This window comes from Rissa tridactyla, chromosome 4 (genome assembly GCF_028500815.1).
Source record: "Rissa tridactyla isolate bRisTri1 chromosome 4, bRisTri1.patW.cur.20221130, whole genome shotgun sequence".
Lineage (NCBI taxonomy): Eukaryota > Metazoa > Chordata > Aves > Charadriiformes > Laridae > Rissa > Rissa tridactyla.
This window is the reverse complement of record NC_071469.1, coordinates 51948544-51973776: the sequence shown is the minus strand read 5'-3', so window position 1 is coordinate 51973776 and position 25233 is coordinate 51948544.

The following is a 25233-nucleotide window of genomic DNA, read 5'->3' as shown; positions in this document are numbered from 1 at the left end:
AATCATTCTCAGGAACATCATCTTAAGACAGCATCAGCAAATGGTTCCTCCCTTTTCAAGGACAAAAAGGTAAAGAGTTTCTATCTCTTTATCAATTTATGGGACAAACTTAAAATGTAACTCCATCACCTTGCTGTGGCCTGTCGGTATTAAAAATGAAGTTTTTCATCACAGGGAGGAGGTTAGGGACAACATCAGAGGAGTAGGAAAAAGAGCCATTTTATTGTGTATCGTGAGTATCTCACAAAGCCGAGGAGGCTCACAGGAGAGCTGACTTCATGTCCTCTGTGGGGAGGGCCACAGCGTTTTCAATTTTCATAGCATGCTGAAGGCGCTGAGATGAAGTCAACACCGGTGGTACAAAGCAATGCAAACACCCAGTTTTCAGCGGCACTGCATTCATTTACTTCAGTAATTCCATGTGCCCTGCTTCCCGTTGGGTATTTTTTCCTTGAGTTGGTGTGATGAATAGCTAACTACCTGAGATGCTTTAAATTTTTGATCACAGGGATGAGGAAAAAGAAATTGCCAAATGCCAGCACAACTTCTGCTGATGATGAAAGTTTTGCCACTGAGTACTTGTCGCATTTCCGTTCCGTGCTTGAGGGCTGTCACACCCTGCACTGCCCTTGTCATGAGTGCCAGCCCGTTGGCACAGACTTAAAGGCAGTGCAGGTATGGGGCAGTTCTTCACAGGCTTTCTTTTGTTGTTTCTTGCTGGAAAACCTAAAAAGGTGAGCCTGTGTCTGGGCACTCCCCCGTGAGAGCCATGTGCTGCTCCCATACCTGGAGAGGAGAAAAAGAGGAGACAGAAAGATGCAGGTTCATTCATCTTCCCTGCCTTTTGTTCTGAAGACAGTTGTATGCTGCTGAGATGGGGTGGTACAAGTACTACGTGCTCCATGCCCTGCTGGTGTACCTTTCCCGGGGAGACACCTACTAAGGTGGGCTTTCGATAACAGAGTTTAAGCGTTTCAGGGTGTGAAGCTGAGACTTCCCCAGATACGGCATTCACAGGGGAGGTTTCGGATATCTGTCCCAGGGAATGTTTCTGGCCTTACCAGTCTGTACCTGCATGCTCATACACTCCCCTCGCATTTTTTTGCACTTAGGTGGTCTTGGTAGTAACCAGTGCTTTGCTTTCACTAACTTTGCTCTTTGCTTGCTGATTTGATGTAACAGTGGAAATGAAACTGGTGAGCCTTATATGTCTTCCACATCTAATTCTGACTGTAGGTGAACAAATTAAGAGAATAGATTTGGGTTCAGTTACAGGTGATTGTTCCAATCCTTAACCTTTTGGAGATGGTGTGAAATTTTCCAGGAGAATTGTCGAAAGCCTCTCTTTTCAGATGTCTGAAAATTAGATTTGATTAGGCAGTATCAAGTATCCTATAGGGAACATTTCTGCACTGGAAAGTGGTTTAGATGGCTCCGATTCAGAGATGGAAAAAGATCCATTACAGTACAGAGCAACAATAATTTTGCAGCTGAGGTGCTAAAAACTACATGCACTTTTATTTCTCTTTTGAGCCTTTGAAGCAGCAGCTTGACAGTGCCTGCGCTCCTCTTAAATTTATGTGATGCACCCATTTCCTTATTATCACTTTTATAGACAAGGGATCCAGCAACTCATTACTTCTTAAATGTCCTGCCATTATGAATGCATTTGCTGTTCATTGTAATAGCTCCAATCATGATGAATTCATTTTGCATTCATGTAGATGTCATGAGCACTTTGGTTTATTCTTTTTCTAATTTAAATCAGTAAATGGGCACTTAAAAGCACTACCCGTACTCCCATTTTTCTGCCAAGGGAGCAAGGGAAAAGCGTGCCTGTAGATTCAGGCTTGCATAATTCCCTGCATAGTGGGGAATTTTTCCTTCTGGCTAGAAATTAGCAACCAGTTCTTCTAGATTGATTGACTGTTCCTTGTGACAGCATGGACCTTAATCAATTTGTTGCATACACAACGGGCACATCTGTTCATGCCGTAGGCATTCCACTGTCATGTAGTGGCTGGCTCAATTTAATGGACCGCTTACTGTATCAGATACCTGCTTTGAGGGGTTTTTTTGAGCTGGGGAAGGGAAGAAACTCTTTTTTTCTTTTTGCAGAGTGCTCTGGGTGCTTCCCCTCATATAAACACACTTTAGCTGTGAAAGATTGGCACTGCTGTGATAAGCCTGTTGTCAGTGGATAAACTCTAGTTCAGCGATGCAGAATCTCTGCTCAGTGAACCGGGAGAGAGAGAAATAATTTAGTGGCAGAGGTTTGGAGTTCAAACAGCACTGAACTTCCAAGCACTGATGTGAATTGTAGAGTGTGTGGGGAGGGTGCAGAAGGGCAGAAACTCAGGGAGACCAGAGGGCTTACGTGGACCCAAGTACAGAGTGAAGAGTGCCAAAGGGAGGCAGTTAAATGTCTCCACAGCTCTCCTACTTGACCCAAGCCCTACTGGGTCTGTCACACCACCAAATAAAAACATGCAAGTTTTTATATACTGTGAACTCACATTGTTTCTTAATGCTTTCTAAATCTTTTGAAGACCTGACTGCTCCTGGTGACTCTGGAAATCCACCAGAGGTATTTTGTGTATCACCGAGCCTGTAAGGTGCTCAATTTTCCTAACGCTCTTGTGAGTCCGCTGAGAAAACAGTGGGTCTGAGGAACTATGTGATCAGCTGAGAGTCATCGATGAGGTAAGAGCAGGAAGGACTGGAATGTGGAAGCCCCAGTTCTCAGATTTCTTAGCCCTTTTCAGTCTCCTCTGTTCTTTCCCCATGTCTTGGTAGGTAAGTCTGAAGGTGGGAGTCCTTGGTGCCATTTTATCACATCAGATTCAGCTGGCCCCAAAATATCTGTGACTTCACACCATGACTGGACAGTTCAGGTCAGCGTCCTGAGCATTGAGTCACCAAATCGAGCATTCAGGTCTCAGACTGGTGGGCTTTGTTTTCAGAGGTTGGAAGAGGAAAGGGCTGAAAGGCTGGAAAACCAAAGAACAGGAGACCCAATTTGAATCAGAACAGCAAAATTAGGAAATGCTGAGTTGAGACCCGTCGGCTTTTTTGATAATACTGTCATGATCTCATCATGAATAAACCAATATGTTTCACTTGACCACTCCATCTAATAAGGACTCACCTCCACTGGATTCTATCATTTTCAAAGTAATGAAATCTCTGTATCACCTTGAAAGAGATAATTTGACCCCTGTGTTCATATGCATGTACATGACAGCAATTTCTAGGGGGCACCCGGTAGGTCCATTGCTGCTTACGTTTTTGATGCAGGAGAAAGGCTTCTTCTCAGGTTTATTGGTTCAGACAGCTAGCTGGGAATCATGGTTTTGAAATGACTTTTCTGCCTCCGCCTCGTTCGATGCTCTTTTTCCACAGTAAGAAAGCTGTCATGTGGTTAAGGCAAAATCGCTTTGGAAGCTAAACTGCAAAGAGGAATCCTTAATGTGAAAGGGGAGTGTGCAGATAGGGAGTGAAAGCCAAATAGCCCTTGTGCTTCAGATGTAGATTCTTAATTGGTTTTGAAATAGTTTTGAAATATTCCCTTATGGATAAGCTCTTAGAGGTACTACGACCCTTTATTGTTGTTTTTTTTTAGGTAGAAATTTATAATGGTTAATATCTGCTGCTTTATGTCTATGCTGGAAGAGGTTGTGGGGGGCAATAAACTGCCCAGCTGCCATGGACACTTGTTTATGTAGTCTTAGCATATTAAGCCAAATTAATTCCCGGTGCAAAGACTTCCATGCACTATTTTTCATAGCTAAATCTGAGAGCTGTGATTTTGGGGTACTTTTCACTTTAAGCTGCGCAAACATATGTGAAGTTAGAATGGGAAGCAGTTTCAAGGGAGGTGTTTTTCTAAGCAATTTATATTCTAAACAATGTATATTTTGCAAAATGTGTCGTCCTCACTCTGCATGCAATAAATGTAAATCACACTATAGTAGTGAAATGATGCACGTTTGTATAGGAGAGAATTTTTCCATTTTAAAGCTGCATTTACCCCTTGCTTTACTTGGTATAAAACCTTTGCATTAACTATCACAGTGGTTTATTAAAGATGTTCTCCAGCTTGAGCATTGGTGGTAGGCAGGCAAAGGCATGTGCCACTGTCAGCGCTGAAGAGGGCTATTCTGCTCTGGCTTCTTGTGAGTGGCGGTTCCCGCTCCAGTCCTCTCTGCCTGGAGCAGACCTGGAGAAACCTTTTTGCTTCAGAGGAAGGTCCCCACCCTGCTTTGTCTTTGTGGCAAGACTGCCGAGCAGCTAGGGCATATTATCAAGGAAGGGGTTTTACGTGGAGAAGAGAAGGCTCCAGGGAGACCTTGTAGTGGCCTTCTAGTACCTAAAGGGGTCCTACAGGGAGTGCAGTGGTAGGATGAGGGGTAACAGTTTTAAAGTGAAAGAGGCTAGATTTAGATTAGATATTAGGAAGAAATTCTTTACAGTGAGGGTGGTGAGGCACTGGAAGAGGTTGCCCAAAGTTGTGGATGCCCCATCCCTGGAGGTGTTCAAGGCCAGGCTGGATGGGGCTTTGAGCAGCCTGGTCTAGTGGGAGGTGTCCCTGCCCATGGCGGGCAGGGGGTGGAACTACATGATCTTTAAGGTCCCTTCCAGCTCTAACCATTCTATGATTCTATGTGCTATGTGGATACAAAGACAGGTTTTAAGGCATTTGGATGCTCAGTTCCCATTAAAAATGGAGGGGAATGGGCATCTGCATTGCCCAGGCAGCTTCCAGAACATCAGTCTTAGTGGTAGTATTAATTCTAATCCATTATAGATTATTTATAGACATGGTTCCAGAAATGAGAGAGAGGCCTAAGAGGCGAATAGTCACTCTTCGGCAGACCTTGGTTAGCCATGTTTGCACAAGAGTCCACTTGACCGCAGAGGGAATTTTGGTTTGGTTTGTTTGGTTGTTTGAGAAAATGTCAGGATTTGGCCAGCGTAAGAGTAGGCTCTTGCTGGAGTTTCGCTGTCAGTTGCTTTTTCCAGACATATTGGAATACATATGCCTTTTGAGCAGCATCGCTGGCTCACGCAAGCAGTCATGCTAACCAGCTGTCTCCTGGAGCACTCAGGGGGAGAGCTCTGGTGGACACATGGGCAGCAGGATCAGGCCTGGGTTAACTTGCCGCATCTCCGCTTTGTGCCTGCAGATGTGTTGGATTTGCCATTTGTAGTTGTAGTAAACTATTGTTCTTTTTGCAGGCATGCACTACCAATTCTGTCCTAGCTACTGTGGCGTAAACTGCAGCTCAGTTTTGATAAATAATTATTAAAGATGAAGATATTAATAGCTGGTTATTGCAATCAATTACCTTTTTCCATTTTGGCATCTAATGGCTCTGGGGTAGGTAATTTTGTTGCCTTGTCTAGAAATGGAAAATTTTTGCAGCGCTGATTTTTTATTTATGGTCCCAGATGGAAAGCACTCAGGTCCTGAAATCCCTCCAGGTTTCTCTGTGGCACACTTTCCCTAGTCTTCTGAAGGAACATGTCAGAGGGAACTCTGTATCCTGCCTTTAGATATAAATGCTAAGTGCTTTCCACATTTCTTAAACACATTTCTTAAACACATTTCTTGGATACTTAATAGTGGAAAAAAGTGAGGTTCAATTTTTCTGCCCAGTTTACTGTACGATGTGAGTTGTCAGAGGAGACATTTGCTGTTGCAAAATAATCTCCACTGAATTCACTGCTCCAGAGGAGCCTGAAAAAGAGCAGGCTGAGAGCCTGGCACACCCCCTGTGGGGGTGTGAGGCAGTTTAACTCTGACGTTGGAGCTGTTGCCCACTAGAAGTGATGGAAAGCTGTGAGAGCTCAGGCTTGCGTGGGAGCACCTGGTAGACAGCGGCCACAGGGTTTGGCCCAAGCTCCCTAGCTAAATGGAGGCCTCACCGCTCCAGTGCAGTGTGGCACCAGAAGCCCTCTGAGGACAGGGAATTCGCTCTGACATAAATACCTCTTTGCCCATTTTGTCCAATGTATCTGGAAGGGAAACTGCTAATGAGTCATGGTAATGGGTGTGAGCTCCCAAACATTTAAGTAGATCTAACGAGCAAGCAATAACTGTAACCTTTTTTCTTCTGTTTTTCCCATCTCTTCCAATGTGTATTTAGTAGTAAAAATATGTTCTGGGACCTGTCATCTTTTGTTATTATTGTTCATTATGGGGGATCCCTGGGAGGCATTCTTGTCTTTAATGTGGGTCAACATACTTAGTAGATAATCATGCATCTCAGCCTTGGCAAGTGAGGGAAAGTGAAAGAGTTACTTATGGAGACAGTCAACCGTTCAACTTCTAGGACTGAAACAATATCAGAATGGGATACTTAATGAGGAGTGAAGCAACATGAATGGGTTTTGTTCTGGGAGTTTTGCTTGTTCTTCTCAATCTTTGGGGCAATTAAGTTGGAAAAGTCTTATTCGGGATAGATGTTTAAACTATGGTGAACATGATTGTTGAAGAATCTCAGCCTCAATATTTCTCTTATCCCAGTGGGCGATTCCCACATTTGACATTAAAAGGTTCTAAAAAGCAGAAACAGAATTTTTAAGCCCCAGGTCTAAAACAGTGGGATAGCTTAAATAAGCACAAAAGTTTAAAACTAAGAGGAAAATATCACACGGTTCCCTAGAGAAAAAATAAGAACTGTCACAAACTTGCAACCAGATGATTAGAAGGCGAGGAAACAGTGAGGCGTTGGGGGGAGATGCACAATGCAATAAGGATGGGTTACAATTAAATTTCATGTAAGTCAAATTCCAAAACTAAGAAACTGCTTTGCCTTTCTGTTCAGGAAAGGTGATTCAGTTGGACCCGATCAAGACAATACCCTCCCACCCTTGTTCAGTCCCTGTGGTGAACAAAGGGAAGATGACTAGTAGCTCTGAGATGCGAAGGTGAAGCAACTACCACATTCAAGGTGGATAGAAACTTTGAGAGTTTAGTGGACATGCTTGAGGGATTGGTTATATCTTTCCCAGAATTCTGCTACAATTTTTACATGAAGTCCCAGTGTGGAAATAAGCATTTTATTTTTTTTATAAATAAAACTGTGAAGTCTGAGTTTATACCATTTGACTAAAGAACAGGAAATCTCAGGGACAGGCAGACATGCTAATCTAACCTCAGTATGTATGCAGGACTAGAGACCAATTTAGGAAGCAGACAATGAGCAGGAATAAATGCAAAATAGACCAAAAATGCAACATAGGGTTTTCAGAGATTGTGCCAAATTTATATGATCCCTTTAAGTAATGAAAAAACTGACAAAGAAAGGCAAGAAACAGAAATTACTTGATGCCGTGATTCACAGGGAGTTAGATAAACTAAAGAAGACAGGGATTAGAAAGCAGTACAAGCACTTGAGTAACAGGGAGATGGCAGGAAGAGGGAGAAAGGTTGGAGGAAGGTTAATAAGGCTTTATCAAGGAGCCGTCTCGGGCCCAATCTTGCTTAATATTTTTATTAGTGACATTGGCTCAGAAGGTGGAGAGAGTTAATGAAATAGCTTTCTGTTACAGACACAAAGTTGTAAGACACATTAATAAAAGGAAGATCGAGATATTGTGCAAGAAGAATTGGATGACCTTGAAGATTAAGCAGTAGAAATGTTATAAAATTGAATGGTACCAAGTTCAAGGTTATTCATCTAAAGATTAAACATAATCCACTTTGCTGTAAACTGGGCTCCTAACTTAGAGACGAGTACAGCAGAGAAAGATGCTAGTGGTTTGGTCCAGATAAGACTTACTGCATTTGCTTTGTTTACAAATTCAGTTATTTATTGCAGAAAAGGATTAGGCTAATCTTGTGCAATATGTTTTTTGAAAACCTGTATTGTATTTTGCAACATGAGATGCCAACGCGGTGCATCTGGGGAAAAAGTGCAGAGTCGATTAAAGCTGTTGTGCATTTGGAATCAAGAGCGCAGCTCTGGTCACTCATGTTCAAGAAGGATGAATTTAGGAATATGTTCAACGGTGGTTTGCTTTAATGAAAAGATAATACAAAGGGAGAAGAAAATTTGTGTCACACAGTCAAATGCTGGCAAAGAGGCAATATGGTTGCGGTCAGTAAAACCAACAGCCCTGTGTATTAGAAGGAATAAGTTAAGCTAACAGACAGTCTTGGCACAAGAACAGCAGGGCATAGACTGATGATGAATACATTTAGGCTAGAAATTAGAAGGAACTTTTTAACTGTAGGAAATGTGAGGTTCTGAAGCAGACTTACACTTACAGGATTTGACACAGTACAATTTTGTTCCTGTGAAAAAAAAAACAGAGGGAAAAAATGGTTAGTTCAAGATGGAACCTAGTCTGGACAGGATATATTTACCTGTGGTAGGAGGAAACGGGGCTTGGGCAGTTCAGGGGGAGTCTTTGCATCCTGCGTTCTTTATTTTACCCCAGGATGAGTGAAGAGTGAATGAAGTTGCCCTACGCCCCTGGAGATCTCAGTTTTACATATATAAAATAGGAATTACTCCACATTTGGGCTAAAGAGTACTTGACCATACTCGGTGCTGCACTTTGAGAGCTTGAGGGGAGAGGAAGCCATTTGGCTGGGGAGATGTTCGGTGAAGCAGGTGGGAGGAGCGTGCCAGCAGGTAGGAATCTACCGGGCAGCAACGAAATGACAGGATTTCCATCGGTCTTTTTAATGAGAGCATTCTTTGAGACCTCGAGGAAGCACATGAATGCATGATAAATTGCAATGGAGTTCTCTCTAGAGAAATGGACCTATGATGAGACAGGGCATCATGGTGCATGGTGTGTTTCTGGAGAGGGATGGCTAGGTGTGCTGGAGGGGTTCACCTCACTGTCTTAATTATGGGGGGTGGTGTGTGTGTGTGTGTTTATCTTCCTTGTCCCTCTTTCTGTAGTTTCCTGTCTGTCTAGTTTTCAGATCACATCTTGAAATTTCACAGCTCCCCATTTGTTAATGGCTATATTTATAATTGCTATAATACAATGTATGGGTGTTCAGTTTTATAAAAGGAGGCACCTAAGCATCGGCAGGCTCAGTACTTTTCTGATCTGAGGAAGCTAGGTGATTGTTCCTGGGAAGAAGACCAAATATTTATGATTTAGGAAACAATCTATTTTCCAGGCAAAGGGCTTAAAAAAAAATTTCCCATTTATTCGTGAACAATTTTGAGATAAAAATGAACAACCTATAGAAATAATGATCACAAGTCATGCTTCTGCTGCCGTTTTTGAGCAAAACCTCACTTTCCTCTGTCTTTGTCTACCACAAAGTGATTTCTAACCCACTGCAGGCACAGCATCCTCTCCTACGCTGTCAATTCCACCATTTTGAGGAACCAAGTAGGCTGACATTTGATTCAGAAGCACAGTTTGGTCATGTCTATGTGCTGGAAATCTAGCAGGGTCATGAATATTGCAGAAACAACAGTATCAAGCAGTCAGTTGGTTGAGTGCCTGCATCTTTCCCTTAAACTGTAGAAATGGACAAAGATGCCACCATTGTGTAATGATTCATTTTTCTGCCAGCCCTGGCACCCCTGATCAGAGGCATCATTCCAAGATGCTGAGTGCAACATTTGGAACAGCACACTCTTGTTCTTGTGAAAAATCAAGCTTGAATGGTACAGAATAGGGCCGTCTTTCATGAAGCAAAGAAATGCCTGCTTGTCAGCTACTTCTCGCAGGACGCATCTGTCAGGCAGTGAGAATGAATTTGAACTAGCTTGATATGAACAACGCAGTGAAATGCTACGTGGTGCTGTGAGGCAGAAAGCACCCCTGGGGGAATGTGTGGGGTGGTGGTTGCAGCTGGGGCACTTGTGGGCATCCAGGACCTTCGCCACCCTGCCTGTCTCCTTGCTTCTCCTTAATATGCCACTAGTGCAGACAGTTGTGACTGTTCCAGTCTCTCCTCTTTACTTTTGAATTTTTACATGCACCTGTGATACGGACTAAAGGCTTTCATGATTGTCCTGGAAGTTGGCTCGGTTTAAACGAAGGCGCCTTTGCAAGTCATTTTGCTGTTGCGTGTGGCACAGAAGATGTTTCACATTGTTAAATGTGGTGGCTGTCCTTGTCCTGCTGCAGTTCCAATGCAAGTAGCTAAAAACACTCCTGCACAGGTTGCACAGGAGGGAACGGTGGCTTTCACTGACTCTGCAATCATGTTTCTTGTGAGATGCTGTGACAATATTGAAAGAATACAGGTAGAAGAGTTATGTTATTTGTACAGTTTGCACTACAATGCATGCAGTGGTTCAGAGAACACAAATAGGAAGGAGGCAAGAGGTCTGACTTTTTAATGATATTTTGCAAGTACTTTGAAAACATGGTAGCCAGTCTTCATACAAACAGCTCTAGCACCCATATTGTCTGCAAAGCTTTACCTGGAACACCTATTTAACTTGCAGAAACAATTAAAAAAGAAAAAAATATTCCGTACTAAAAACAGAAATGTGGGCTTTTAATTACTTTTGTCCCCTCTGGTCCCCTGGAACAATTAACACCACCAGCGCAAGTCCAGGGAGTCTATTCCAGCATACTTTCATATTCCCCTGTAATGTGTCCTCCAAAAACTTTTATCACCTCCTTAGCAAGCCCACTCGAGAATTCTTCCGTGTCTCTGTACAGAACAGTTAACATCACATCCCTACTGTCAGTATTTGGATGCTTCATCATGTAATGATGCTCTGTAGTGCTCTTGGGAAGTCAAGATTCCCAGTCCTGTGATGTCCAGAGGTTTTTCATAAGCCTGGTCTTATGTTCACTGGGCAAATGAATCACTTTCTCCCAATTTTTCCTGGTCCAGCCTCAGTTTAGGCTTTTGTAATACTTAGGAGACCGTGTCTTCTTTGTATTAGTAACTATTATTAATGATGCATGCTATTGATGCGTTCGCCATCAAAGTTGGAGCTAGTTTCCATAGCTCGGATCACAGTGCACAGGAGAGTGCAAAGTTGTGCTGGCCACCTCGCTTGCTGGGGTGGGGTCCAGGTCTTTCAGTGTCCCTGTCGACAGGTCTCAGGCAGCGATGCGTCCATGGCCTTCTGCTGTGGACCAGGGTCTGGATTCTTAAGTCCTGGCTCTTAAGAATTGCTCTTCATGACATTGGATGATCCAGCAGTGCTAGAAGTGTACTAAAACTACGGAAGTTAGAGCTGATTTAACAGGTTAATAAAAACAAACATCCAGCTTGCTACTTTCTGGCTGTGTATTAATCAAACTTTCGAGCTTTTGAATCGAGCTTTCCCGCTCGAGCCCGATTTTGAAAGGTGTAGGTTCATTATGCTGGTTTTTATGGTCAAGTTGCATTAAAAGCAGCAAAATAGGATACAAATTATTTCCTGTGAATTTCTGTGGTTTTTCCTTTAAGTAGTTTGAATATAATTTTTTTTCCTTTTTCTGAGCAAAATGATTTTGTCTCTCATTTATTCTAGTGCCACGTCCCTCCTATTTCTGCTGCTTGCTGTGATGAAGCACCACTTGGGTATGTTCTCAATGCTGACTCCACCAGGAGGAGACCAGAAATGTCATTAAGGAATTGCAAAGACTTTGTGAGGCTGAAATGTCTCCTGTAAATCCATTAGTGTCCATATATAATTTACTCTTTGTGTTTCTCTTTTGGAGCTGTCAAATATCTTTCATAGAATCATAGAATCATAGAATTGTTGAGGTTGGAAGGGACCTTTAAGATCATCAAGTCCAACCTTTAGCCTACCCTGACAAGAGCCGCTTCTAAACCATGTCCCTAAGTGCCCCATCTACCCTTTTTTTAAACACCTCCAGGGATGGAGAATCCACCACCTCCCTGGGCAGCCTATTCCAATGTTTAATAACCCTTTCAGTGAAAAAATGTTTCCTAATATCTAATCTAAACCTCCCCTGACGTAACTTGAACCCGTTTCCCCTCGTCCTATCACTTGTCACCAGGGAGAAGAGGTCAGCCCCCATCTCTCTACAACCTCCTTTCAGGTAGTTGTAGAGGGTGATAAGGTCTCCCCTCAGCCTCCTCTTCTCCAGGCTAAACAACCCCAGCTCCCTCAGTCATTCTTCATAAGGTTTGTCCTCCAGACCCCTCACCAGCTTTGTAGCCCTTCTCTGGACACGTTCCAACACCTCAATGTCCCTCTTGTAGCGAGGGGCCCAAAACTGAACGCAGTACTCGAGGTGGGGCCTCACCAGTGCCGAGTACAGGGGGATGATCACTTCCCTGGTCCGGCTCACCACACTGTTCCTGATACAGGCCAGGATGCTGTTGGCCTTCTTGGCCACCTGGGCACACTGCTGGCTCATATTCAGCCGGCTGTCAACCAACACTCCCAAGTCCTTTTCTGTCGAGCTGCTTTCGAGCCACTCTGCCCTAATCCTGTAGCGCTGCATGGGGTTGTTGTGTCCCAAGTGCAGGACCCGGCATTTGGCCTTGTTGAACCTCGTACCATTGGTCTCAGCCCATCGGTCCAGCCTGTCCAGATCCCTCTGCAGAGCCAACCTACCGTCAAGCAGATCAACACGCCCGCCCAGCTTAGTGTCATCTGCGAACTTACTGAGGGTGCATTCGATCCCTTCATCCAGATCATTGGTAAAGATATTAAAGAGAACCGGCCCCAGCACCGAGCCCCGGGGGACACCACTTGTGACTGGACACCAACTGGATTTAACTCCATTTACCACCACTCTCTGGGCACGGCCATCCAGCCAGTTTTTTACCCAGCGAAGAGTACACCTGTCCAGGCCATGAGCAGCCAGTTTCTCCAGGAGAATGCTGTGGGAAACAGTGTCAAAAGCTTTGCAAAAATCCAAGTAGATAACATCCACAGCTTTTCCCTCATCCACTAAGTGGGTCACCTTATCATAGAAGGATATTAGGTTTGATAGGCATGACCTGCCCTTCACAAACCCATGCTGACAGGGCCTGATCACCCTGTTCTCCTGCATGTGCCGTGTAATGGCACTGAGGAGGATCTGTTCCATGACCTTCCCAGGCACCGAGGTCAGACTGACTGGCCTGTAGTTCCCCGGATCCTCCTTCTGGCCCTTCTTGTGGATGGGTGTCACATTTGCTAACCTCCAGTCAGCTGGGACCTCCCCGGTTGTCCAGGACTGCTCATAAAAGTACCCTCCTTTCTTTAAAAACTTAAACATGACCTGCTTGTTCTTAGAACAGTGAAACCGTTTGGTCTTTCATGAATTTATAAATGTTTTTAATTATAAATCAAATGATGAATAATTTCCTTGGCAATCCAAGAGAATCAGTCAATTGACCTCATGCACTTGGTGAAGCAGCATTCAAAGAAGCAGCATCCTTAATTTAGACAGCACCACTGCATGTACTTGCTGCTTGCATGTCTACCAAACCATCATCTCTTTGGTCAATGGCCTAATTGAATTTCAGAAGTCATGGTGTCACAAAGGTATTGATCTCTATACTTTGCTTTTCTACCTAAAATTTCCCTCAAAGGAAATGTTTTGTGTGGTAGCAGCAGTGACAGTTTTGGTAGAGAACAGCTGCTACTCCTGAATGGTGTACGGGCCAATCTGTCAAACTGAGATCTTAGCAATTCTGGCTTCCTCTTTGTCCTTCTTCGCTGGGCATCTCCTCCTCCTCAGCAGACCATGAAAGAAAGAACAAACCCACAAACCCAGGTGCAAGTAAGCAATCAGTCTAATGCAAACAATGCAAGGGGTTAACCAGACCCTAAAGAAATGGGGCTTTATAGATCTTCGTAAACCTGAGGACAAGGAACAACAGGTTGGTTGCATAAAATGATGTTAACTTAAAATGAGAGATGAGGATTGTCTCTGGGAGAGAGCCTGTTAGCTATGACTTCTTCCTGTGATTCATATGAAAGGAGTCCGTGGCATCCTTCTTGTTGCCAGTGAGGTGCAAATCCACATAGTAAGAAGAAAGCGGTTCTAGCAGACACAGCGTGAGGCAAAGGGTAGATGCTCTGCATCACAGGAAGAATTCCTCCTGGCCAAGTTGGAGGTGCATTATTGGAGAGTGCAAGCCTGGTTGCTGAAATTGTGAAATTAACCATTTGGAGACTTTGCCCTTTTTCCTCCCCTCCTTTCTCATTGTCCAGTCCTAATCCATTTTGTGGTATCTGCGCACACATCGTAGTCTCATCCCAAGAACTTGCTGTCCAGCTGTAGAGAGCCTCTAACATTGTCTGTCTATGTGAGGAGATGGTAAAACTGTGCATGTGTACTCAAACGAGTGCTGCCACATGCCACTTTTATAATGCGGCGGCTTATAATGGGGTAGACCTTAGTCATCTATCTGTCTGTCACAGAGGATCTTGCATAGCTATTCTCTTTTCCGACAGAAAGCACAGGCAATTAAAATTATCCCAAGTCTCCCTGGCTTCCTGCTTCTAGTTCTCCAGAATGAATCAAAACTCTAAGAGGAAATTGTGTTTGGTCCTATACTTTTTAGAGACCTGGAGCCGAAGACCTGGGAAGAAAAGAAAAGATACATATAGATATATCTCATTTCTTTTTTTTTGGTCTTACTTGAGCAGACACACTGATGTGAAGAATCCGTATGTGTGCATAGTGTCCCTTATTCCTCTTTCCTAAATAATAAAAGGCTACAATGTTGTAGCTGCTATTCCAAGTGACTTTAATATGTTTTCTCCTATTTTATCTTATTCTTTTGCTACAGTGTTTTGTATGCAGTTGTTTTTGTGTTGAAGCATATATTTTTGTAGTTCCTTTATGGATTAAAAGAGGGAAAGTGCAACGGAATAAGTTGCTAGTTTAGGCTAACGCAGGTGGTTTTGGTAGGCAGTCACCATCTCTGCTGCTGTCACTGGGCAGGCTCTTACCCCTGAAGGCAAATGAATGTTAACAAAACCTGGTGTAGGACTGTCCACCACTTGAGATTGTCCCTCTGGAGGAAAAGAAGCTCTGGAAGTCAGGTTGCCTGTGATCATTTGCACTGCTGAATAGCCAACAACAACAGAAAAAGCTAAGGAGGGACGTTCAGTTCACCGGGGGCTTTGGACTAGGAGTCCCCACTCCAGACCTCAGTTAACAATCACATTCTGTTTTAGCTGCGGAGGCTGAAATGCTGCTGCCTTAGCCCTCCTCCTGCCAGAACTTCATGATAAAACAACTGCTGAATGGGTCACATTTCTAGTCCACGGCCCTCTTTTTCAACACAGACAGAAAGGTAACTGCACAAGCCGCATAGATAGAAAGGTAACTGCATAAGCTGCAGCAGCTGAGGAGCATATATATATGTCCCTCTCAGCCATCTCTGCTGGCAGCAAGGCTTCGGAGAGTGCAAGACAGAGAGCTGAAATTAGAAACCACTTTAGGCACAAGGCAACTCTGCCTTTAGCCACAAATCCTGTGAAATGGAAATGTCCCTTTTGTTTATCCCCCTTTCAGGCTTCTTCTCCAGGCCTTTGGTAGGGTTTGGGTCTCAGAGTAGGAGACTGTTGTGTAAGTGCCTTAATACAGCAGAGCCCTAAACTCCGCAAGGGCCCTTCAGCACAACTGCTGAACCAGCTGTCCTATTTAAAAATACTTGTAACAGGCTCTTGGGTGAAAAAATAGCCTATCTGTACTTTTATGTAAAATGACCGTTGTTTCCGGGGAGTGTGCGTGTGTGTGTATTATACATACTTACACAAAGGTGTGTAAGTGATGCATGAAACCAAGATTGCATTTCATCTACTGAATGAGAAGCAACTTAGCTATTTGTGGGGTTTGGGGTTTTTTCCCTGATACTGACTGGACATTAAAGTAAGAAGGAATACAAAAGAAACGTAGCTAGCTTCCTTGGTAAATCATGCCTGATGTTGTGATCAGGGAAGGTGACAGAACCTGAATTTTCTCAAGCAAGTGTGAAACCTCTGGTAAACGAGGCAGGTAATAGTAACAATTCTGGGAGCTGAAGATAGTGATTTTATTATTGGTTTGTCCTTGATGATACCTCTCCCGGTGACAGTCTGATGAGTGGCACATGTGTTATCATTCCAGCCACTTTTGAGCTTGTGTGCAAGGTGTAGGACAGCTTTGAGAGGCCTTTGAGCCACTCGAACCACTCCTCACCTGCTTTCAGACATCCATGTTTTTGCTGCCTCCAACAGGAGCACGCTGAAAATGTCCCAGATTATTTAATAGAAACAGGGAACTACTGAGCCTCAGAGTTCTCTCTCTCCTACAGGGCCATCAGGGCTTCTTGGTTTCTCTGCAAGATAAATAATATGTTCTCTTCTTTTGATATTTCACCTGTTCTTTTTGCTGTTTTTTTGGTCTGTGATCATACTGTGCCAAACGTGATGACGTTCCAGCCAAAGTGAGGAAATTGTGTCCAGCAGTGCTACCTAAGCGTAAAGCTGAACAAACACATGGGGCAGATTTCTGTTAACCCTTATGTCTCCAGACAAAGTTTTTTATCTGAATGGATGAGAGGGAGACCAGAGGTAATCTTTTCTTGGACTGCCAGATGGAAAGCAAAAGTTTGTACTCTTGGAAGAAATTGCTCAAGCTTCTCCCTTGCCGCTATGCGCGCATCCATCTGAGAAAGAGCAGCGTGTCTGACAGAAGTGAAAAGATTAGTCCTGGATGAGATTTAGCACAAAGCAGTTGGGTAGATTTATTAGGCATAGTCTCCAATGTGAGACTGTCATGTAAGCTTTGGAAACGCATGGCTGGCGCGGGAGATTTTGGTACTGTGTGCGGGTACTTCTGCTTCAGGCTTGCCCATCAATTAAGACTGCATGCAAGCTGATTGAAATAAGGCTTGACCCTAAACAAATGGGGGGAATTTCCACCCCAGCTACCTTGAAGTTGATGGCCCCTGAGATGCTCTTCTCAGACTCAAGCTCGTAAAACAAAGGTTTCATTCACAAATGACCAAAGTGGCCTCCTTACTCCCCAGCTGCACACCCCAGCAGCACTGCCCTATTGCCTTCTCCCTTTCCCCCTGCTCCTGCTGGGAAGCTTTCTGCAGCTCTGTCGCTGCATCCCCTGCCCTCACCCCCTTGTACAACGCATAAAATATAGGTTGCGTGTTTGTGTTTCTTTTCCTGCCCTCAGCCCTCCTTCACGCCCTCCCCCCCCTTGCGTCTCAGATGAGGGATGGGCTGCAAAACAGACACGCGGAAGATAAATACACTGGGGAAATTTCAGCTTGTGCCGCAAAGTGGAGATGACTTGCAGAGATTCCCCAGCAGAGCAGTGAGCCGCTCTGCTGCCACTCACCACAAGTGGTCGGGACAGGCTTCGAGCTTTCCCTCATGACTGCCCATAACCTCCCTTCAGACTCGTGTGCTGTCTTGGCACTCGTTATTGCTGCAGTCATCCCTGCAGTAACTGTATGTGCGAAGCACCTGAGTGCCCTGTTGGCAGCGCTGCCACCACCATTAAAAGATATGGCTGACAATAAAAATCTCCATATTAAAGGAGTGGGAAAGGCAACTGAAAAAGTAGCATTGTTGTAAAACAGAGGATCCCTTGTATATCCAGCTGGTAATTAAAATGCAGGAGGTTTCTGGAAGCAACTCTGTTTCCTAAACATGAATTTGCTTCATGTTGAATGTACTTTCTACGGCAGCAGTGACTATAACAGTTGAATGGAAAAGCAATTAGCACCCTTTATGTGCATGCATTTAATAGATATGTAATAGTATTGAATACAATAGGCAGGTTTTTTTCAGCAGAATCATGCTACACAGAGATACTTCTCTGAATGTACATATATATGCATGCAATCGATATTTTCTGACTGTCCCTTACCCAAAACATAGTGTGGTGTGGCCCCACGTGTTCACCCACAGTGGACTCTTGGGTCTTGAGCGTTTCTGAGCTCTGTGGCTTAATGAGAAGGGCTGAACTGCTCACCAGGATGGCAGAGCCTGAGCTGTGCCACTAACATGGTTTGTGGCCTTAGGAGGTCAGTTGATCTCCTGTCACTTTGGTCCCTTTTGCTGCAAAGTGGAAACTAGCATGCCTGCCCTGTCTGTAGTGCTGTGGTGGAACTTTGCTAATGTGCTCACAAATCTCCTGCTGAAAGGCCTAGCAAAACTGCAAAAGCTATCTGGCTTCCATGCCCAGCGCCCCCATGTCCCCAGATACCCTGGGGGTAGAGCAGACAGGACAGGTTGTGGAAACTTGGAGGGCAGGATAGCTGGATGCCTCAGTATCTCACCTGGTGTTGTTTGTAGAGGTCTGAACACCCTTTCTTGGCAAGACAAATGAGAGAAACTGCTTTGAAGGGTTTCATCATCACACAGGGACATTTTACCCATAGCTGCATGATTGGAAAGAACTAAAAGATGCACAACGTAAGATCTGTTTTGCAGAACTTGTGATTTTTGCTGTCAAAGTCCCCGGTGGAATATTAGATGCATAGCCATTGTACCAGCACTCTGGGTGACCTTCATCAGCTCTTGATAGCTGCCCCAGGAGAGACTAAGGACTGAAAAGTCCTGGACGCTGGACCCAGCTCTCAACAACAGGACTTTCTGCAGGGTGGGAGGTGGTGCCTGTTTTGGGGCTTAATGGGGCATCAGCCTCCAGGGCTGCATCAGCAGCACGTTTCAATGGCTCTGAAGTCAGGCATCAAAAGAAACAAATGAATTTGTCATTGCAAATTAGAGATTGATTTGAAGGGTACAAATTGCAACTAGGTATGAAAGGTACAGGTCAGCTCTCTCTTCAGTTGCTATTTGGGACTCTGTCCTTACCAGCACCTTTCTTGCTTCTGTTACTTTCCATTTTCTTTCCCCTGCACGTCTTAATTAGGCATGTAGACACATGTAGATGTGCAAGTGTGTTTGCAGCCGAACAGGAGCCAGAATGGTAGATGGGTTCACGCAGGCTGGTGAAGCCGGGACGCATACTGGGGGAGGTTCCTATTGATGCACAGAGTGTCTGCGTATGCCTACTTTTCTCCTTCTTTTTTACTGCTGATTTTTTCCTAGCAGTAATGCAGTATTCTTTATTATCAGGCCATCACCCACTTGCGTTGCTAGCCCTGCTTGTTTATGAAAACAGATTTCTCTGTCTAATCTCCTCCTTACCGTGAAGGTCGAGCTGTTGTTTATTTCAACATGTTACTGACTACAGTGTTTCGGTAGTTCCTGTTCAATGCCCCAGTCTTAAGGATGTTTTCAAGAAAGAGAGAGAAAGAGGAAACCAAACTCTCATTTTACCTGTCTCTTGGAGAAATCACTGGACAGCTGAGGCTATGTCTTTGAAAAGAAAGCGGCTGCTCATGTTGTGAAATTCTCAAACATTAGCTCAGCATGGCTGAGCCAGGGCACAGGGAGATGTGCGAACCCATGAATCATTGCTGGGCAGCTGCCAGCTCCCTGACTTTAATTGGGGCTTTCTAATATTTACGCTGTTTGGAGGTTTTTTTGGTACTGCTGATAAAAGATTTCATTCCTCTCTCGTGAGGCTACACAGAGACAGTAGAGGTGTGAGCTTAATTCAAGGTTGCTGAATGACTTGCAGCTACTGGGGGAAATTATGTTACTCCGCATTGTTTTCCTCCTGAAATTGCTGCCTTGGCAGCATCTTGAGGAGTTTTGCATATTTGTGTCTTTAAATTTCCTGTTCCTCAGACTGCTCTGTCTTCACAGTTTCTAGTCATTGCATTTTTATTAAAGATCTCCATGGAAGTAAACAGTCTCGGAGGGTGCATTGTTCCAATATCCAATAGAGGAAAGGGGAGTGGAAGATTTCCTTAACAAAAGGGGAAGGGGGAGATTGGAAAGTATGCTATTGCCAGTAATAGGTTGAAAAATCGTTCATCTGAACTCAGATTAAGTCTCAAATGATAGACTTTAAAAGATTATTATGCTTAAAAGAGCTCCTTTCACTCACTATGATGTGTCAGTCTAGGGACACACGTCGGTGCTCACTTGCAAACAAGCCACACACAGAATTGCGAATTTTCACACCCTCATTTGCCTCTTTTACCCCTTATCCAGCTGTCACTCACTGCCTTCTTCCCATCAAGAAAAGGCAGGGATGTTTGTAGGAGGAGGAGAAGAAGGCTCATCCCCCAGTACTTGCAAGGAGTTGGTGGCCTACTTAAGCCCTGTCTTCTTCTGGGCTGGCTGGTGAACTGGATTTTCCAGAGGTAGTTTTCTTCCAGCTTCACCCAGCTGCATAACTGCAAACACAATGAAATAATTTTTCGGTAAACTGCCTTCTCCTTTTGCATTTAAAGCGTTGCAAACTCTATTACCAAGAATAGGCAAGACGGTGGAGCTGAATCTGGGTGTTTATGCCAATATATCTGCTTTGATTTATGTGGCGTTTATCATCTCTTTATAACAGAGTTAATGTGAGAGTAACCTACTCCCCTCAACATGGCTTGATGCTGCATTGCTTTTGCATCCAGTTACTGTCAGTTCGATGTGCAGCCCTTTGTCTACATTAAATATCCTTTGTAGGTCAGCTGCCATGCAGGGAGCCTACATGAGTGCAGGGCTTAATTGGTCTCTCAGCTCTTTCCCATTCTCTACTTTGCTTTGCTTACAGAGCTCATCCTTTCCCTCCCATTTCTCCTTCCCAGGAGAAAGGCAAGATGATGATGACGATGCATCCTCTGCTAATGGGAGTGCTGAGACAGTGGTTTTGTCTGTAAGGGAGACTTTACAGGTATCTTGCACTTCACTTACCAACATTCCCCATCGAAAAAGGGAAAAGAAGGATCACTTACTTCCAGTGATTTGACCTTTTTCCTGGGACCTTTGCTGGAGCGCTTCCTGCCCTAGCAATATCTGTAAATTAACCTGGGCTTGGTTTTTACTCAGTGACCGCACAGCATATCCCACAGTACATAATGCAGTGTGGTTGGTGTATGCTGATTTCTCAGAGTTTCAGAGCAAAGAAAGTAAACATGAAGGTGCTCCGCTGGAGGTTTTGTAAGGTGTCACATTACCTATGTGTCTAAACCCTCCTGAGCTGGAAGGGATTTTTTGAAGGGGCTTAATTCCTCCTAAAAATCTCATCCTTACCTAATACGTGCTAGTTAGAAAACAATATTACAGACTTGATATGACTTCATATGATGAATGAGCACGGGCTTATTGTTAGAGTCTAGGGATAATCTCCTCACTGTGTTTAAGCACCTTAACCCTCCCTTTTACTTTCTGTGGTGCTCTTCATACCATAATAACGCTAATAGAATTTTTATATTATAATAAAGTTGATTCATATCCTGGGAAAAGTACAGCTCAGACCTAGTTGATTAGTCAGATATATTAAAATCTGTTTGGATTTTCAATAGTAAAAGGAAAGGCAAACAATAAGATCTCACTTTAGGTTTAACACCAGTGGAGGCTGTGGATGCAGTTCAAACTCTGCAAGGCTTATGGTGGGAATGTCTCACAAAAGACACTTTGTCTCCTTTGGAACAAATGCCAGTGAATGGTGGAATTTATTTCTTAATTATTTTTCCAGGGCCTCTCTGTTTCCAGTGTGCTCACAAACACTTCATATAGAGATTTGCTTCTTTGGAATGGCATGAGGGAGGACCAGCAGTGGGGATTTGCTTTCTATGCATGGCATGGTTTGCCTCGTCTGCATGAGCTCTTTCTTGTTCCTAGGATACACTTGCTTGACTTAATTTATGGGCTTGCTTTATTATTTTTCCCCTTTGGCTGAGATCTGTTTTGACTTTCCCACTAAGCTCCTCTCCGAGCTGGGGCAAAACCAACAACACTGAATTTATTTAAGTGGAATTAAAGGGCAGTCCTTGTGCTGAGGCTGGGGCTGGGCTACTAAAGCATGCTCAGCCTCCTGAGGTGCTAAAGAACCTCATGTTTCATTCAAAAGCCAACTGCGCTGAATAGCAGAGAGCAACTTCTAAGGACTGCAGTTGGGCTCTAGCACCAGCAGCACAGAATGAAAGATGGGGCTTTAGGAGGCAATGGGGTATAAATTAAAAAGAGCAGAGAGTTGACCAACCACATTACATTACATTAAGGGCCCAGCTAGTTTTGTTGCCCCAGAAGCAAGGTCTGGAAAATGATGTAGTCCCTCTGCTCCTATAGTGCAATAGTGGCTGTTAAAAACGAGTGGGAGAGTTAATGCATAAAAACATTAAGAGCCATTTTCATTAATAAAAATGAAATTCACCTCCTGTGAACAACTGTCTGTGTATGTGGGACAAGGTCTATTTCTTTTGTCCTTGTTTTTTCCCCTAGAAAAGAAGAGCCAGAGGTAAAGTTCGAGAATCTACCATTTTTCCATCTTAACTGTAAATACTCAGGGATTATTGGAATCTTACTTACTTTTCCCTCTTAACTGGAATTACTCTGGAATTACTCTGGGAAACACTTTGAGGAAATGTGATTATGTCTGTTTATCAAAATTCAGTCTTTCTGCCTGATGCTAAATAAACAAGGCAACAGGTAACGAGTTAATGAATCTTCCAGCCCTGCCCTTGAAGGGCACAGATGGCTGAGGAGATCCAGTACCTCCAGAGAGGCAAAGGTTTAAGATCCCTTCTCATGCCTTCAGGAGGTGGCTGCTAGATCAAAACTGAAGCTGGTTAACAGGGAGTGGCAAAAGAGAAAGTTGTATTTCCCATCCTGTACTACTGCTGCTCTGCAGATTGCAATAGTGCTTCAGCCTCACGGGTGGTCACTCCTGCATTTTCAGATGGCACTAGATTAGCTTGAAAAGCTAATAGGACCTTTATATAAATTGTCTCCAGAGTATCCTTCTGGTGGTAGAGGTCCCAGAAAACTACTTTTCATAGCGCCTTTAGAACAACCGCGTATGCTGTGGGTTAAAAGTTTTTGACCCTGTCAGATGTTGGCTGTGTGCAGCTGGGCTTGTGTTTGTCTCTTCTTATTAAAAAGGTTAGAAGGGGAATGAGAGGTTTAATGTAATACATTATTGCCTTGTAAGGGAAAAAACCTAGCGCTGTCACCAGAATTTTCCCTGTGTATTCTACTTTATCTCTATTTGCTGATATCATTGTTGGTCCCGGGATTTTTACAAGTAGTGAAATTGAAAGCACACAAATAAGAAAGAAACTAGACAGAAAAAGAATGACTCTTGTTGTACTAGGTGGAGGTGAATTTAAAAAGATGATGGCTGGACACATTGCTGCTCTCTGAGGAAGAAAGCCCATTACTGCAGTTGACTTTAGGATACTGGGGGCGTGGTGCTGGGCATGCATGTCTCCTCACATGTGCTCCAATTTGAATGCTGGGGATGATTATTCTTGATCATCAGCTGACAGGAACTACATTAAGGAACCTAAAGCCAGCTTTCCTGCAAGGCAGTGCCCATACCATGAACCTATGAGGTGTCACAGCTGGCATGCATTTGTGTCCACACAACAAGGCAGGGGAGTAACTTTGACACAGGCAGCTGGCCTTGGTAAGAAAAACGAAAATGTAGCATGAGCTACATGAGCATCAGCATGGGCTAGCAACCAAGGTAAGGATATTGGTTTCCACACACCAGTGTTTTGCTGGACCCTTCATCAGTGTGTGCTGTCTTTTTTTAAAGTGTCTTTTCTGGTTAGAGAAAAGCTAACACAGCTGGCAACTCCATGTCACAACCAACCCTTTGCTTTCCTAAGGAGACCTTTCTAATTGCCCTGACTAGCTCTCAGGTCAGTGAGGTGTGCAGAAATGGGTTCGGTCACAAAGTTGACACTCTTTTATCATTCCTGAGTTAGTTATCATGCCTTCGTACTGTTGCAGAGGGGTTTGAATAGTGGGTGTCTACTGGCTAGACCATTGACAGACCTTGAGGATGGGATTTTCATGACAAAGCAACCACTTTTTGAATCAGAAAAGATAATGGCAATCAGAGGACAGCAGTAGTTCATTGTTTGGAGCCACTGGCCAGATGAGGCTCACTTTGGGCTGGGCTTGTTGTTTGGGTGTCTAGAAGCGATCTTGATTTCTTCATTTAGGAAGTTTATCTGGGGAGCCCTTGTTATACTTTTTGTCCACAAATTTACCCCTTCTTACAAAAGATTTCTTTTCCCTTCACAGAAAAATTTGTACTCAGTCTCCTCCTGGTAATGAACACCACAAAAGTGTCTTGAGTTATGCACACCTGCAGCAGGAGAAGCAGCTGATGTGTCCTCCTGTTGTTTCACTTTGACATGTCTGGTTCACCTAGATAATGTGCTTTTTTTCCACATACTTCTCCTTCAAGAATTCACTGCTTGTCAGACCTAATGATTTATTTACTCATCAACCATTTTTAGATTGACAAATATCCTGCAAAGATAAGGCACTAGCCTTTGAAAATATGGTCCCAGTAATTAAAATGAAGAATGCATTACAGTAAAATGTAGAAATATGGGTCTAAAAGCCACACTAGTATTTTTAGTGATGGGAGTAATTGAGGATTTCAGTTTAATAATTCAGTGCAGCTGAGTTTAATAAATGGTATGAGGTAGAAATGGTCTTTCAAGAAAAAAGATTTCAGGGGTATAGTTAACAATTTAATTTAGTATATCCTTAAAGATGCTGCCGGGATTACTGTATAATAACTCAGCAGAGTCCTGAAATTTGTGAGCCTGTTTTGTGAAAGGAGGAACATGCATCCTGAGTGAAGATTATGCAAAGTGAGGGGATCTATCTCAGAAGAAGCCAAAAAATCCCAGCCCTGGTGCTTGTTCCCACCATAGTCTGCAGGGAGTCACTTTACATTACTATCAGTTTCTGCACAGGCTGCAGCAGAGGGGAGGCACAGCAGGCTGTAGAGGGGACCTGCCCGACCATGAGGTCCCATGTGAAGTGTCTGTTCATACCACAAGCCCTCCAGGATGGTCCAGAAGGAAATCCTCTCCTTGTTTCTCAAGGGTAAGTTGGTACAGAGAGTGGGGGAGGAAAATATCAATGCAGGGGTGCAATATTGCAGGCCAGGGAGCAGTCCCACTTACGGTCTCCCACAGCGGAGGGTTGTTAGAGGGAGCTCTTTTCAGGTGCAAAGCTCTGGGTAGGTGCAGTGCTCATGATCACTTTTATCTTCCTTGCTCCATCTCCCAAAAGCCTCAGGAGGTTCCAGACCAGCTTCTCCACTTATTGAACAGGTTTTAGTGCATTAGAGCAGCTTTGAAATTAAAGGTCCACCTGTATCATTAGAGTCCAGTCCTGCAAATCCTACTTGCAAACACTGTGAACAGGCTGCTTCCTACATGTAGTCCCATGGGGTTCATGACCTTGCTGCCTTTGCAAGTGTTGTGCCAGAGAGCATTTTTAC